The sequence below is a fragment of the Triturus cristatus genome, chromosome 2_1 (assembly GCF_964204655.1).
Source record: "Triturus cristatus chromosome 2_1, aTriCri1.1, whole genome shotgun sequence".
In the NCBI taxonomy this organism is placed as follows: Eukaryota; Metazoa; Chordata; class Amphibia; order Caudata; family Salamandridae; genus Triturus; species Triturus cristatus.
In genome coordinates this window covers 26,285,240-26,301,523 of record NC_140581.1, presented here as the reverse complement: position 1 = coordinate 26,301,523, position 16,284 = coordinate 26,285,240, and the positions used below count along the sequence as shown (strand labels likewise).

At 44.6% G+C, this 16,284-nt stretch overlaps 1 protein-coding gene across 1 annotated transcript in view; it reads right to left on the bottom strand.

Annotated features, from left to right (window-relative positions):
- Positions 1–16,284, bottom strand: part of LOC146863641 (extracellular calcium-sensing receptor-like) — a 157,088-nt gene that overhangs the window by 104,286 nt on the left and 36,518 nt on the right. The window lies entirely within an intron of this gene.

The following is a 16,284-nucleotide window of genomic DNA, read 5'->3' as shown; positions in this document are numbered from 1 at the left end:
ACCTCATTTATCTATTTGTGTGTTACAAATTTGGCAGATTATTAAAACCAACACTGGGTGCGGCCCTGCCTTCAGCAGCAATGAAACCACGTTTGTGACGTAAAAAAGTACCCGCCCCCAGAATACATTTACAACGTATTGCTCTGTTTAAGTAGAAATATAATTTAATACCCTAACAAAAATAAATTATGTAAAAAAAATCCCACAACACCCGACACACCCCTCTCCCGAACCCCAACCAAAGTCCTAAATGATAAAGTCCAACCAATGTCCAAAATGTCTATAAACCCCAATGCAACGCCCAATTCCCACCCGCTCAAAAAAAGGATTAAAAAGGGGGCAATGCAACGGGGTAAAGTTATTGGCGGGCTCTGAGTCTTCTGATTTCCCTCTCCAGGACCTTGAAGTTCTTCTACCTGCTCCTCTAGGTAGGCATTCCGGAGGAGCATGCGGCACGTATATGCTCTGCAGTTGAATCCACAGTGGGGGGGGCAGCAGTGCTGGATATTGAACTTCGGCAGTGGGCGGCTGCCTGACTGTGGCGCCGTACAACTGGAGGGGCCTGGCTGGGGCCCGGGGCATTGGGAGAGGCTGCACCTGCCGCCTCCTCCTCCGCCAGAACCACCTGCCCACGGTATTCTTGGCAGATGGTCTCCAGCTTCCGGCGCTGGGCATTGGCTGCCAACTCATTCCTGGATGGTTTAGCTTGCGAAGGAGTAGTTATATCAAGAAAGAAAAAAATAACTATTAACCAATACTCTTAGCAAAACAGTAACACAAATTAAATCAACACATAGTGGTCCAGTAGCACTAGCAAGCACAGTACATAACATTTGTGGTATGTATCTATCCTCCCACTTCCTCAGCCTCTAACATTTGTGGGAGTGTCTCTCATTATACTAGCACTATGTGTGAACTCGAGTACACAGTACACCAGTCTTCTTCTTCTCTCTTGTTTTGCCAAATTAACGTAACTTTGTTGTAGCCGGCATGCCAGCTCAGTCAGCCTGCGCCCAAGACAAACATACTAGAGTCATGAAGCAGTCTGCAGGTGGGGAAGCTCATATTTTTCTATTACAGGTGGCATTGGCCATACTCTGTTTACATCAAGGGCAACTGCTTAATTTCACTTCACAATGATCATTGCTTATATATAGGACGACATGAGGTACTTTGTTTTGATTGATTATGTAACCAGCCGATAGGCCACCCATGACAGGCTGGCTGACACAGTCAATTTTTTTTTACCTTAGGTAGGGAGTTATCCTCTGAGTCGGAGGAAGGCGCTTGATGATAACTACTACCTACATACACAATATATATGCTGTGCTTGCAAACTACTGTGGGTCAAGGGAGTATTCTGAAAAAACAACTTAGATTCTCCTCGGCTTTGCTACTCTGGTGCGGTTTCTTTCACAGTCGCTTCAAACTAAGACTCTTCATCCAGTGACAGTCTCCGCCTATGCTATCTATGATGATAGCATCCAGGCATCCATCCATTCAAAGTAAACGTCTATCATTCTTCTTAATCTCTCAACAAACCTTAGTTTGTTTCACCAACAAACAGTTATTCTTTTTCTTTTTTAAACCACCACCCATGCGTCCTTTCCTTTCCTTCCTTGCTTGCCTTGGCTTAGAGTTTGACCTAAACACCACTGAGGATTCTTGCCATCCTCCACCCATACAGTTTCACCCACCCAGGCAGGCATCTTCCACCCTTCCTTCAAACACCCATGCATCTGATTCCTATTAGCCACCTATACATGCATCCCACTTATCCTTCTCTGCCAGTCATAAATATTACATCTCCCCCATGATTCCTCCTTCCACCCTTCTTTCCATTTTCGTTCAACACACTCATCAAGGTAATCTAATCTGACTTTTAGTCTTCTCCATAAAACTTTCACAGCTGAGTTGAAGTCAGATAGAAGAGGTCATTGGTTACTCAACTCCCGCTGCTATTGCTAATGCTAATGCTAAGTAAAGGGTGTCCTCTTCAACCGTTGTTCACAAAAACTTCTTACTTACTAAGTCTCAACAGTACAGTGAAGTGTACACCCTTGCAGCGAGTGTAATGTCATTAAGTAAGGATAACTTACCACCACCCGCCACTGCTGCTGTCTCACCCCCTACAGCCCCTGCAGGTGCTGCATCTCCTGCCCCCTCCGGAATGGCCGTGTCGCCATCACCGCTGGCCCCCGCACAGGTGGTTGTTAGCATGCCTAGAAAAAACATTGCACATTTTTAAGATGTCATATACACCTCCCCCTATTTATTCTTTTTCACTAGCAAGATACAAACAAAAGTTAAACACATACATATACAACAGACATCACTAGTACAAATCTGGTGCTACTAGAGAAGAGTAGACACTAGTAGTGTTATGGTCTCTAGGGTCATGCCAGTCTCTTTGATAAGTTAACCTGAGCCGCGCAAGCATTTTAGCTTTGTGTCTTTTATTTTTGTGCACGTTACCTCGCAGCTTGTTGTGTAAGAACTAAGAAGCCTTTGAGCCCACATGAGCACATACTGCTACTGTCTGAGCGCTGCGTACAAGTTCGAAGAACAAGCAACTTTGTTATTGAGTTCTGGTGGTCAGTCCATTTTGCTTAGCCATAACATGCTACACTTTTGGCACGGCTGAGAAATGCTTGCAATATACTAATGCGCACCATTTTTCTCATTACAGACAGGAGATTCCCTTCTACGAAAGAGAGCTTTGCAGACCTTATGAAGTAACCAGTACTTATAGGCTCTTCTAAGGTGAAGGGTCCCCCAGAATTCGCTCAGAGATCTTCATTTATAATTTTATATAAACTATATTCCTGCCAAGGGGAGGGTGGTTCTTCAACCACTGTTCAGTTATCATGATTTCCACTTTTTTCTTCTCTGGACTTTTAGTTGTAACGATGTTTATTGTTTGAATCGTACGCATTTTGCTGTTGGTGCTGGCACTTATAGTTATTAGTATACTGCATTATAGAACAATGTACAGAGCTTGTTATTTAAAAATAAACCTTTTGAACTTACATAGACTCTGTGGTATTTGGTGTGGATTGTGGACTTAAACGAGTGAGTGAGCGAAAGGGTGTGCATTGCTTCCACGACTCTGAGAGGTCGGCAGTGTAGTGTTATGTTCTGGGTTGTCTAATCATTGGGTTTATTCGGACGGTTCATGGAGACGCAGCTAATGAGACACTATAGCTAGTCGGTCAGGGGATTGTGGGTGAGGTATGAGGAAGGTCCAACCTCCAATCAACAACGTCCTGTGCATAGTTCTGTATGTGCAGAATCCCTACAACTGTAGTAGTATGTACTAGTATCCTATAAAAAATAGTTAAATATCTGGTTGGGAATTTTGTTGGTGGGAATTTTCAAAAAGCCTCAAGATTAAGAGGACTAGAAGAAGACAACCCAAAGGACTGGACTCAGTGGCTAAAGAGATTGGTGAATCAGAGTTTTATTTAAAACCTTTAAAATAAAGACTGGCCACCTGGGCAAGCTTAGCTACAGACAGACTAATAGTAGTAGTAGTAGAGTCATAGCAGAGGCAGTTAGAGGCAGGGATAACAAGAATTTAGAAAATGATTGTTTAGATTGAACATTGGAGAAGATTTTGTAAAAAATAGAATTAGGAGGACTTACTGGGGCCAGCAGCAGAGCTCTCGGTAGAGGAGCGTTCCTGGCCCTGGGAGGCATCTTCCCCAGCTCCCGCCGACTCTGATCCTGTCTTCCTGCCCCTGGGTGCTAATCATGAAAGATGTAAGAAAGAAAGAGACAAACATGGATGATTGGTGTGAAACAAATGAAATATATTTTAAAATGCTCACAAAAAGCATTTATGGAAACAACAACTGCAATAAAATTGACCTATCTAAATCTGGTCAACTAGTGGTATTGCGGGATTCGCGCCGTGGTCCGTCTTGTTATTATTTAATTTATTTATGGACACTATTCCAGTGTTCCATTCTGATTCCAAAATACTAACTAAGCCTACGTACCACCTGACCTAGCCCACCTATTCCAGATGGGCCAATTGTTCACTAAGTTTACAAAAATGCAATGAAGGACACATGCATACGTTTTTGCAAACACCAAAGTGTAGATTTGGTTGGTTCCTGCTGGTGTTCTGCTAGTGATAAATAATAAGCCTATATTACCACTCAATGAACAAACTACAAAAAGTTCTACTAAGGACAGGGGTAAGCAGCACTTAGCAACATGTGACGTGACAGGATGCGTCACGCAGACCACTAAAAAACGTACCCACTAATAACAAGTAACTAAACTAAGCCTATCAATCCACCGTTATCTCTTCTTAGTTGCAGGAGGACAAAGGAAGGACTAGAGTGTATCTAGCATTACCTAACTTAAGTTCTCTAGAGTAAACTCTTACATAATCATGCCAAGCGAGCGCAAAGTTTCAAACAAGTAAGATTAGTAGCGCCGAGCACCTGTGTCATACCAATCACAGAAGATTTTTAAAAGTAATTTACCTGCAATGTAAGCAGCAGCGTTCTTGCTGTTCGGGGAAAAAATGTATTCGCAATATATAACACAGAGCAGAAGAACACAAAGTAGTAATATTAAATATCTACTCACCAGAGCAGTGAAACACTGTCCAGCGCACCTCTCCCCACTGCTGCCGACGCTAGCGGAGCCCATACCCAGGCCCAGTCCTGCCGCCTGCTGCCAGGGTTAAGGGAATGTGGCGCTGGATCAAAAAAACAAGTGCGGCCACCTCCGCCTCACCAAATAAGGCCCATGCATGCACCCCATCTGGGTGCCGCCTTTCGCAGGGAAGGCGGTCGTGGCTGTGGCTGCGAGCAGCCCTGCCCCTGCCCTTGTACTTGCCCTCTCCCTTGGCCATGGCTCTGGGACTCTGGGGGGGGCGGGGTGGAAAAGAAAAGGGAGGAATTGGAAAAGTAGGTAAAAGAAAAGCAAGTTATAGCAAAAGAGTAAAAAGGTAGTAAAAAAAACTCAAAATATAGAATCAGGAAAATAGAGAGATAGAAAATAAATCAAAAAGATAAAAAAAAAGTGCCCAGAACTATAGAATAGAGTGAAAAACAAGATGGCCGCGCCCATTGCGGCCGCGTGGGCAAGTTTGCGCGATATTTCCCCCCGAACACACAAAAAGTCGCGAACACGAAATACGCGTTCCTGAACAGGAAATGCTCATCACGAACAGGCGGGAGCATGCAATACGTGACCTGGAACAGGAAATAGGCATTGCGAACGGGCGGTACAAGTGAAAACAAGATGGCCGCATGGGCAAGTTGGCGACGCGATCACGCAAAAACACATCGCGAACAGGAGGGGCAAGCAATTCCGCGTCTTCACGATATATTTGCGCGTGTCCGCGGAGAATATTAAGTGCTTTTGTGGAGATTTGCGTAACTCGATTAAGCAAATTCCGCCCACCCCTACTGTTATGTAGAACAGCAGGATCATCATAGATACTGACTCTACAGAGCTTAAAGGTGGATGTAAAGTTCGGGATCTGTGTTTGGACCCAATGGTGTTTCAGTTCTGATCATGATAATCCATATTGATTTTTCTCTCCTTGAGAAAAGTTTGTGATCTCCGCCTCTAGGATTTGCTGGTATATGTTGAATTCCATAGAAGCATGAACCACTCCTATCATCTTTATGTTCTTCCTAGATATGTTTCGCGATCACGTGTACAAAGTCCTTGTTGTAGATTGTACGTATGTGCTAGAGTAGAGGAAGTTTCTTTGATCTTTTAAGTGCATCCATCAGATAGTAGAAATACATTTCCATTGTCACCCACAACACAGGCTATATACTTTTGACACTTGTAAAATCCTCGTTTTTTAGACAATAACCACTTGGTCAACTCTTGTATTTGATTGGTCATTCAGCTCCGAATAAGGATATCACCTGGTGATGATGATTCCCTGTATGTGATGTTTGGATGTCTGATAAGTGTGGTCTTAAATCCTCATCTCCCTTCAAAATTCTCCAATTATTTATAATCAATATCTTGATTTCCTTTTCTGAATTGTTGAAGTCCATGATGTGCCTAATCATCATTTCTTCTGTCGGAGCTTCCACTTTCTTGGGGATCAATAGGTCCTGCCTGTTTCCAGACATCTTTTACTACTGAAATGGGATATCCACGTCTTATAAAGCTCTGGTATATCTCCTTTACCTGACTTTCAAAATTCTTTTACTCTGATTAATTCCTTTTTACTCTTAAGAATTGTCCATATGACACTTTCCATTTTAGAGCATTTGGATGTGCCCTGTTTGCAAAATAGTGCTTTTACAACTAGTTGGCTTTCTATGTACTTTGTACAGGTCATTATTGTTTTCAGTATAGAGGCCGATGTCTAAAAAGTTGATGTCGCTGGTGCTTATTCGTAACTAAATTTCAGCTTTTGAGGATTGTTGTCAAGTGATTTTAAAAAGATTTGCAGCTCGATTTTGTTCACCTTCCCAGATCGATGAGGCATATCTGTAAAATCACCTATTGAGAGCCTGGGCATTGATGTCCATCCGACTGTCTCAGCCTTCCAGTACCCCATGGTCAGACTCGCATATGTTGGGGCAAATGAAGTGCCCATGGCCATTCCCAACTTTTGAATATAGTAATTGCCATCAAATGGGAAAATATGGTTCTTTAAACAGAATTACATTATTTCTAATAGCATGTGTGGTACTGCTCCCCAGAACCTGCAAGCCTTATCTCTGCCTTACAAACCTACACACCTGCTGCGTTCCACGACTCAGGGAAAATTCTTGGTGCCCAGGGTTAAACTCTCTCGGATGGGTGTCCGCTATTTTGCTTGTCCTGGCCCTATTCTGTAGAATACTCTTCCTACATCCCTTTGCAATGAAACAAACTTTGCAAAATTCCACAAAAGTTTAAAGACATGGCTGTTCAACCAATAACACTGCATCTTTTTCCATTCTTCAGGCTGGCGCAGGGAAACCCTTTTTGGGTAGCTGTGCACCCTATAAAACTAAATTAACATAAGATAACATGTGTGAATGCTCCATCAGGCTAATTGATCCAGATCTTAGATGATATTTGCTGGCCTGCAAACCATCCTCATGTTTTATGGATGTATGTAAAGATATGGCATCCACTGTTGCCATGATGTACTCTTTATTCCACGGAATACTGTTTATCCTATTTAAAAAGTCCATATAGTCTCTGCTGTACAAAGGGAGTTTAGAGATGTATGGGAGCAAGAAGACGTCAACTAATCTAGAAGTATTCTTTAATATTGAATCACAAAAAATCACTATCGGACTTCCAGGAGGGTTTTCCTGATTCTCACTGTTGCCAGGTCGTTTCCTACATTTGGACAAAATGATAGCAAGACTTCGATGGCTAACTTGCCACACTTCCAGAAGTATACAGTTGAGGTAGCCACAAACGGAGCATGCAAAGATTGAGAAAGAGGGACTCAAGTCACTAAACATGGTCAGAGTATCACAGCTCTGGACTAGCCTATGGCAAAATTGGAAGATCCTGTGATAGCTTGATGCGGGCCTAGGAGTACATAGGGTGTCAGTGAGTAGAGGGCCCTGGATAGGATTAGTGAGGCAATACAACCACAGCCTCAGAAAATGCAGACACCTGCCCAGGATCACACATTGTGAGTTTGAAGTGTCTATTGCCCTGTCCAGAGTTGTGCAAGGTGCTGGTATAACAACAAAGAGCCCTTCTTAGGAAGTCACTTGCAAGATGGGCTACATACTGAGTACTTAGTAACCCCATTTATCAATTCCCTATTTTTCTCCCCACTATGGTGGCTCCTAGTTTAATGTTTTATAGAGTCCTATGTAATCAGTAAAATGAATTGAAATTTGTTTTTCCCAAATTTATGAGACATACTCAAAAATGGAAGGTGTTTGAGTGGAGTGACGCACTTCAGGAGGAATTTGCTTCACTTAAGCAAGACAGCAGAACAGACGGAATATTCACCCCTTTTGATTCACCAAAGGAATGTATTGTTATGGTTGATGTGAGTAATGAAGGGTTGGGAGCCACGTTAGCCCAAAAGAATAGATCTGATATTGAAGTTACCGTGGAGTTTGTGTCAAGGTCTCTGAAGGAAAATTAGAAGGATTGTTCAGTCATCGAAAAAGAACTCTAAGCCTGCTGTTGACAGTGGAACGTTTCAAGTGTTTTTTGCTTGGGGAGAAAAGTTTCATTCAAAACATACCATAAGCCATTAGTGAATATACTCGGTGGGACCGTCATCAGGGTTCATACACTGAGACTGGCCAGACTAAGGGGCATATTCACAAGGACTTATCACCATTGTAACGTCAATTTTGTGACTTTACAGCAGCTTTTTTTATCGCCGTAATTACAAGTTGCTGCTAACTCTAGTTAGCATCATTTTCCTAGCTTTAACATTAATTTTTCCTAGTGCCACTTCTGTTAGCGTGGCTTACTGAAAGTGAGAAGCAAGGTAGGCATTCCCAGGTAAAAACTCCCACAAAACACACAACCCAATATTTACAAGGATTTCTTTGTAAGTCGCTAAAGGGAAAAAAATGCAGCTAAGTCCAATTAGAGGCAGTTATTTAACGCCAGTAAGCACCTGGTCATAGGAATGGTGCAAACACACTTGGGGCCTCATTTAAGAGGTTTTGTCGCGTCCACAAGAACTCCTCAGGATCGGGGCGATGCTCAAAGGGGTCCACCTCCTGACATCCGCAACTCTGACTAAATAAACCCAAATTTTTGAGGCGATCAGGAGAGGGATAGGGATTAGGGTAGGAACAGCAGGGAAAGGGATACCTGTCATAAAGTCTCACTAGCGAACGTCCAATACCTGTCATATGTCTCCCTCGGCTGCAATAAATGTCCTCTATACTCGGTAAGATACCTTCTCTCACCCTGAAGAATAAACACCTACAAACGAGACACAGCCCAATTAGAACTCCAATCTCTTCTTCCTCTCTCTTAAAGCAGAAAGAACAGGAAGACCCCCACACACCCTTTCTCTCGTTCCCATAAAGCAAGAAGAAAATAAATCAAGTTGACAGGAAAGAAAATGTCACAGTTAGAAAGGTTGAAGCTGACTGTATAGGTGCAGCAGTAACCATGCTCCCATATCCAATTCTGGTACCTTGCTAAGAATGTGGCCGAAACATAAGGCGCAAAAAGAACACAATCACCCACTCCAATAGTCACTCAATGTCTTGCATCAAATTCAATTCCTCAGCCGATGAACTCTCTCTGGAATAACACGGACCAGTACTGATTCTCCTGAAGTCGGGAGAAAATGTCCAGCTTGACTTCCGTGGTCTCCTTTCATGTAAAAAGACAATGGTCAGGTATCCACCGGCGATGATTTCCTGCCGCAGCCATGGAACAGTAAACAAAACTCAATACGCTCCTGCTCGTCCAAGTGGAATGTAGATCCCAAACACAACTCCCCAGTCGACTCAGGGATGTTCCGGGAACTTCCTGCACCGAACTTCCTGGTTCCCTCATAGAATTACGCCCAATGCTCTGTGCGCTGGACGTGACTTAAATGGAGATGTAGTTCGGCAGACCACCTCTGACTCTGCACATGAGGTAGGCACTGCCTGTCAATGCCTGACAGTATGCTCTCCTCCCATGCGCCTCCTAGACCCAGGCTATCCGGGATTATGGGAATAGAAGAGCCGCACCACCCTGGGGGTGTGCACCCCAGTGCATGGCTCCCAGGAGTCGTCTTCAGATAGATACCCTTTCCAGGAAATAAGATAACACAGCCGACCCCTGCGGTATCTGGAGTCTAGGATGCGCCGCACCTCGTATTCCAGCTGGCCATCCCTAACCACAGGAGGCACCGCTCTGCGTCTGGCACTTTTTGTTGGTTTCAGTAGACTAAAGTGGAACACTGAATGAATCCTCAGAGAAGCTTGCAGTTTCAGTTTGTATGCCACTGGATTGATTCTGCAGAGAACAGTATACGGGCCGATGAACCGGGGATGAAATATGCAGCGCATCCGAAAACAGATGTTCTTGGTAGAGAGCCACACATGATCCCCAACCTGATACGTAGGTCCCTCTTGACAATGTTGATCTGCCCATTTCTTGGATGACCCTTTGGCTTGGTCCAGGTTCACCTGTATCTTCCTGTGTATTTTCTGGAGAGGCTTTACTTGTGCTATAACTGTAGGGTGGTTCGTTACCTCACTAGGTATAGCCAGAGACAGGGTGGTGGCATGGAACCCCGTATTGGCCCTGAACAGTGTTTCCTTGATGGAGCTATGCCAAGCATTGTTATAGGACAATTCAGCCAACCATAGTAAGGACACCCATGACTCTACGGCCTCTTTGGAATAGCACACCAGGAATTTCTTTAGAGTCTGACACAGTCGCTCTGTTTGCCCATCGGTTTGCGGGTGGAAGCTGGTTGACAGAGCCGCTTCCACATGAAGTGTCTTGTACCACATACTCCAGAACCTAGCAATAAAATGGGGTTCTCTATCAGATACAATGACCCTAGGGAGTCCGTGTAAGCGAACCTCGTGTGATAGCAACAACTGAGCTGTTTTCCTTCAGTAGAAAGATTCTTGCAAGGTATAAAATGACCCAATTTTGTGAGACTGTCTATGAAAACAAGTATTACGTTATACCCCTGGTCAATTGGTAATCCTATGACGAAATCTATACTGATCGTCTGCCATGGTTGTGAAGATGTGGGCGAAGGCATCAGTTTCCCCTTGGTCTTGACTTGTTCCCCTTTTGCACAAGCACATGTCTCACATTGCAATCTCCATTGTACGACGTCCTTAGCCATCCTTTCCCACCAAAAGTGACGTTGGAGTAAGTGTAGCGTTTTCTTATGTCCGGCATGGCCAGCAAGTACTGCGTCATGACCAGTTGAAAGCCTTCAATCGAAGTGCATGGGTAGGTAAGTACAGTTTATTGTCGTGCAACGGGACTCCATGTTTGAGAGTTCGATGATTACTTTGCTCTGCCCACTGTTGCCACTGATCTAGGGATTGATGTTTAGTAATTTGGTTGAGGAACTGCTCCACGGTTACCACGCATAGCACTCTTTCAGGACTTACGATCGCCTCAGTGAGTTCTTGTCGAGGTGTATTACTCTCTTTTTATCCTTGTCTGGACAACGAGTCTGCTATTTTGTTTTCCGATCCTGGACTGAACGTAATGATGAAGTCATATTCCGCGAAGAACAGCATCCACCGCATCTGTCTCTGTGAGAGGTGTCGAGCTGTCTTCATGAACTGTAGATTTCTGTGGTCCGAGTATACAGTGATTGGATGCTGCGCCCCCCACAAGTAGTGTCCCACATGTTGTTCCTGAGAGGATGAATAGATCAAAATATCTTCGATGTATATGATCACAATTCGATCTACGTATTCCTTGAGCACGTCGTTGAGGAAGAACTGGAATGCCGCCGGGGCATTACATAACCCGAACAGCATAACCAGGTATTAGAACTACCCATAATGTGTTTTGAATGCTGTCTTCCACTCATCCCCGTCGCGTATCGAACCAAGTGATAGGCCCCTCTTAGATCGAGCCTGGTTAAATGTTGGCCTCCCTCACCTGGTCCAGCAAAACAGGATTGAGCGGAAGCGGGTATCGATTCACCACCGTGTTCTTGTTCAACAAGCGGTAATCGATGCACGTTCATAGCTCTCCATTAGCTTTTGCAATAAAGAAAGGAGGAGAAGCGGCTGGGGAGCGAGAGGGTCTAATGAAGCCTATATCAATGAAATTATCCAAGTTTTCACGCAATTGTTTGGTCTCGGACAAGGCATAGACTCTGCATGATGGAATGGTTGCTCCTGCAACCAAGTCTATGTGACAGTCATAGTCGCGGTGTGGGGCTAGGACCTCTGCTTTGACCTCACAGAATACCTCTAGATATAGGGCATACTCCGGAGGCAATTCTGTCTCTTTCTCTGCTGTAGTGGCAACGTGGTATATCCGCGCCAGAGCCAAGGTGTGTGCGTATATGTTTCTCATGCAGTGAGTTATACATTCCTCTGAGTAAAAACTTATGGTCTTCAGTCTCCAATCCATGGTAGGGTTGTCTTGCCATAACCATGGCATGCCCAATATGACCTCGTATTGTGGTGCCTCAATGATGTTTAATGTAAGATCCTCAACGTGGTCCTGAGGGTCCCCCTTTGGAGCCAGTTCCACCACTTCTGTGTGTTCTGTGATAGAAACTGACTTCAACGGGGTGCCATCTACTGCCAACACCTTTTCAGGCTTCTCACTAGCTGCTCTCTGTAATCCCAGTCTTTGTACCAAACCACAGTCTGTGAAATTTCCTGTGGCTCCGGAATCTATCATTGTCCGTACCTGGTGTCTTTGTTGTCCTGTCCTAAGGATCATGGACAGCAATATGTGTGATTCTTTGCTTTTTACCTCGGTGATCACTAATAATTTCCATTTCCTCTCGTGTGGTTCTTCTAGAGGGATCTCTGTCTCAGTGGAGTCTCCATTAGTGGAGGACCGCACCGCCACAACTGCCATCTTTTTACTGGAATAATAAGTATTCCTTTTCTTGAGTTCCAATGGGAAGTCTCTTACATAGTGTCCCTTCTTCCCACAATACATGCAGAGTCATTGGTCTCTATGACTCTCTCTCTCGGTCTTGGATAACGGAGCCTAATAGCTCCCACATACATGGGTTCATGTCCTGGCTCTTTAGGGGTGTATGCGGGACTGCTGTCGTACTCCACCCCGACTCCAGTTCTCTCTCCTCTTCTACGCTCCCCTCCCCTTTCTGCCAACCTATGGTCTAACCTCAATGTGAGGTTGATTAAGTCGGTGCACGTAGTGGGTAGGCACTAGCACGTCCTTCATGTCATCCCTTAATCCCTGGTAATAGAGCGACATCTTCTTCTCCTCTGGCCAGGCGGTTTCTGCTACCAGACGATTAAAGGCAGTCACGTAGGTCACGTAGGTCATCAGCTCTCTTCTACCCTGTCGGAGCGCCAATAGCTCTCTATCTGCGCTAAACGTGGTAGCCCGGCGATCAAACACTCTCTCGAATTCCCTCCAAAACGCCGTCCAGTCCGTAAGCAACAGATCGTCATTCCTGACCAAGGGCACCACCCCGTTGGCTGCGTCTCCAGTCAGGTATGAGATGGCAAAAGCCACCCGTGAAAGATTTTCAGGAAATGAAGCCGGCTTACAGGAGAAGTGTAAAGCTATCTGTGTCAGGAATGTTTATATCTCCAATGGATTGCCGGAATACCTCTCAGGACTAGCCAAAGAAATGGGGGGCGGAACAGTCACCTGAATCTGGGGGGTTGCTGTTGTGACATCAAATGGGTTCCTAGACTGTCTATCCACCCGCTCTCTTAGAGCTACTGTCTCTGCTCTGGAAGTAACTAGTTCCTGTTGTACTGCTACCAGTGCTTGCATGACATCATCCAAAGACACCATCTTTGCGAATGGCCCTGACCGGGAGGAGTGTATTCGTGGTACGTGATTCTGTCGCGTCCACAAGGTCTTCTCAGGATCAGGGCGATGCTCAAAGGGGTCCACCTCCTGACATCCCCAACTCTGACTAAATAGAGCCAGAGTATTGAGGCGATCAGGCGAGGGATAGGGATTAGGGTAGGAGCAGCAGGGAAAGGGATACCTGTAACAGAAAACAAATGGTTAGTAGGTTTCTACAACACTGACTACACTCATAAAGTCTCACTAGCGAACGTCAAATACCTGTCATATGTCTACCTTGGCTGCAATAAATGTCCTCTATACTCGGTAAGATACCTTCTCTTACCTTGAAGAATAAACACCTATAAACGAGACACAACCCAATTAGAACTCCAATCTCTTCTTCCTCTCTCTTAAAGCAGAAAGAACAGGAAGACCCATACACACTCTTTCTCACATTCCCATAAAGCAAGAAGAAAATAAATCAAGTTGACAGGAAAGAATATGTCACGGTTAGGAAGGTTGAAGCTGACTGCATAGGTGTGGCAGTAACCATGCTCCCATATCCAATTCTGGTACCCTGCTAAGAACATGGCCGAAACGCAAGGGGCAAAAAGAACACAATCGCCATCTCCAATAGTCACTCAATGTCTCATATCAAATTCAATACCTCAGTCGATGAACTCTCTCTGGAATAACACGGAAACTTACTGGTTCTCCTGAAGTCGTGAGGAAATGTCCAGCTTGACTTCCGTGGTCTCCTGTCATGTAAAAAGACTATGGCCAGGTATCCGCCGGCGATGATTTCCTGCCGCAGCCACGGAACAGTAAAAAAACTCAATTAGCCCCTGCTCGTCCGAGCAGAACGTAGATCCCAAACAGAACTCCCCAAGCGGACTCGGCTCAGGGATGTTCCGGGAAAACAGCACCCAAAGTTAGCGTGCGCACAACGAAAGGCACGTGAAAATAGAAGGTTAGCTTGCAGAGAGGCCACCCTGCACCGAATTTCCTGGTTCCCTCATAGAATCACGCACAACGCTCCATGTGCTGGACGTGACTTAAACGTTGTGTGATCACTCCCAGAAGGACGGCCTTTTGGGAGATGTAGTTTGGCAGACCACCTCTGATGCTGCACATGAGGTAGGCGCTGCCTGTCAATGCCTGACAGGTTTGCTGCTGGACAGCTCTACGAGTAGCCTTGCTGCTCTGCCCTGCGACAAAACAAAAGTGCAGGAACGCACACTATCAATAAGATAGGGCACAGTCCTGTCTTATTCCCCTATGTTGGCACACAATGGCTGCAATGCGCCAACTCAGGCACCCTTGCCCATCGTGCAAGGTTGCTTGTGTTCCAGAACTGATTTATGTTGTGCCAGAAGGAACACCTTAATGCACAAAATTAATCAATCCAGGTGATTTCCTCTTTCTATTTGTGCTGCAGAATTCTGCAAACATAGAAAAAGGAAAAAAGAGGAGAAATTTAACTGTGGAATAAGAAGAGATGTACAACTAGTCAACCTTAAATAAGGTCACCTGCCATCTTAGGAGTCACACCATGTAACAATGTTTGGTAAAAATGCAGCTAAGCAACAAAAATTCGGCTAAGCGGCAAATCTTGTGAATAAGTCCCTAACTTCTAAACTGTTGCTAAATGATTTTATCACAGAATACATCTCCGGGGAAAGCATTTCCAGGCAGATTATTTATAGCGATCTTCCATCAATGATCAAGGTCAGCCTATTAATTGGGATGAAGAGGATGAAGAGTGCATGATAGCGAGTGCAGATATATGAGAGGGTAAAGAGGAAAGAGAGTGCCTGATAGCGAGTGCAGATGTATGCAAGGGTAATGCAGTCACTGAGGAAGAGTGGAATTACAGTATGGCAGAAGATGAGGTTCTGGTATGTGTAAACAAACGGGTGACACAGGGATGGCCTAAAGAGAAGTCTTTTCCTTTTGGATTACAGACGTATGTCAAGGTGGCTGATGAATTGTCGGTTGAAAAGAATGGAATGCTGATTGGACTTGATAAGTTGATTCCCTCCAGTGGGTTAAGACACAAGATTATTTTGATCAACATGAGGGTCATCTGGAACAAACCATTGCTAAAAGGAAGATCAGAGAGAGTTATTGGTGGCCTGGTATGGACTCTGAGATTGTTGCCAATGTTAGAACATGTGTCATTTGTGCTAATAGTGACAAAAGCAGGAAGATTGAGACCATGACACTACAGCCCAGTGTGTTACCTTTCTGGGAGTGGTCAAAATTGGCTATCGATTTCATAGATCCATTCAACATTTTACCACAAATATCCAAGTATGTTTGAGTTATCGTGGATCACTACAGCAAGTGGTGGGAGGTAGATTTCATGTAGGAGCCTACATCGTATGTTGATATTAAATCTTTACAGCAGTTGTTTATGAGGGAAGGTTGTCTCAAAAAAATTGCCTCCGATAATGGAGTGCCATATGTGTCCAATGAGATGGAGTAATTTTCGGGAAAGAATGCTATTCAGCATAAACGTACAGCCAATCAGCAGCGGTCCGTGGAGGGAGTTCCATGGGGCGGAAAGGCGGGGCGGCGGAAGGGCAGGGTGGGGGGTACTAAACACCGGAATATGGATAGTTGGAGGTAAGTAAACAATTAAATAAATAAAACGAATTTCGTAGCGTGCCCTGCATCACAAAATGCGGTACAGCGCGCGCTACGAAATTCGTTTTATTTATTTAATTATTTACTTACCTGCAATTATCCATATTCCGGTTTTTAGAACCCCCCACCATGCCCCTCCCCCGCCCCGCCTTACCATCCCACGGGCCGCGGCTGATTAATTTACTTGATGTAAGGATTCATGTCCATAATGCCTTTTTTTTT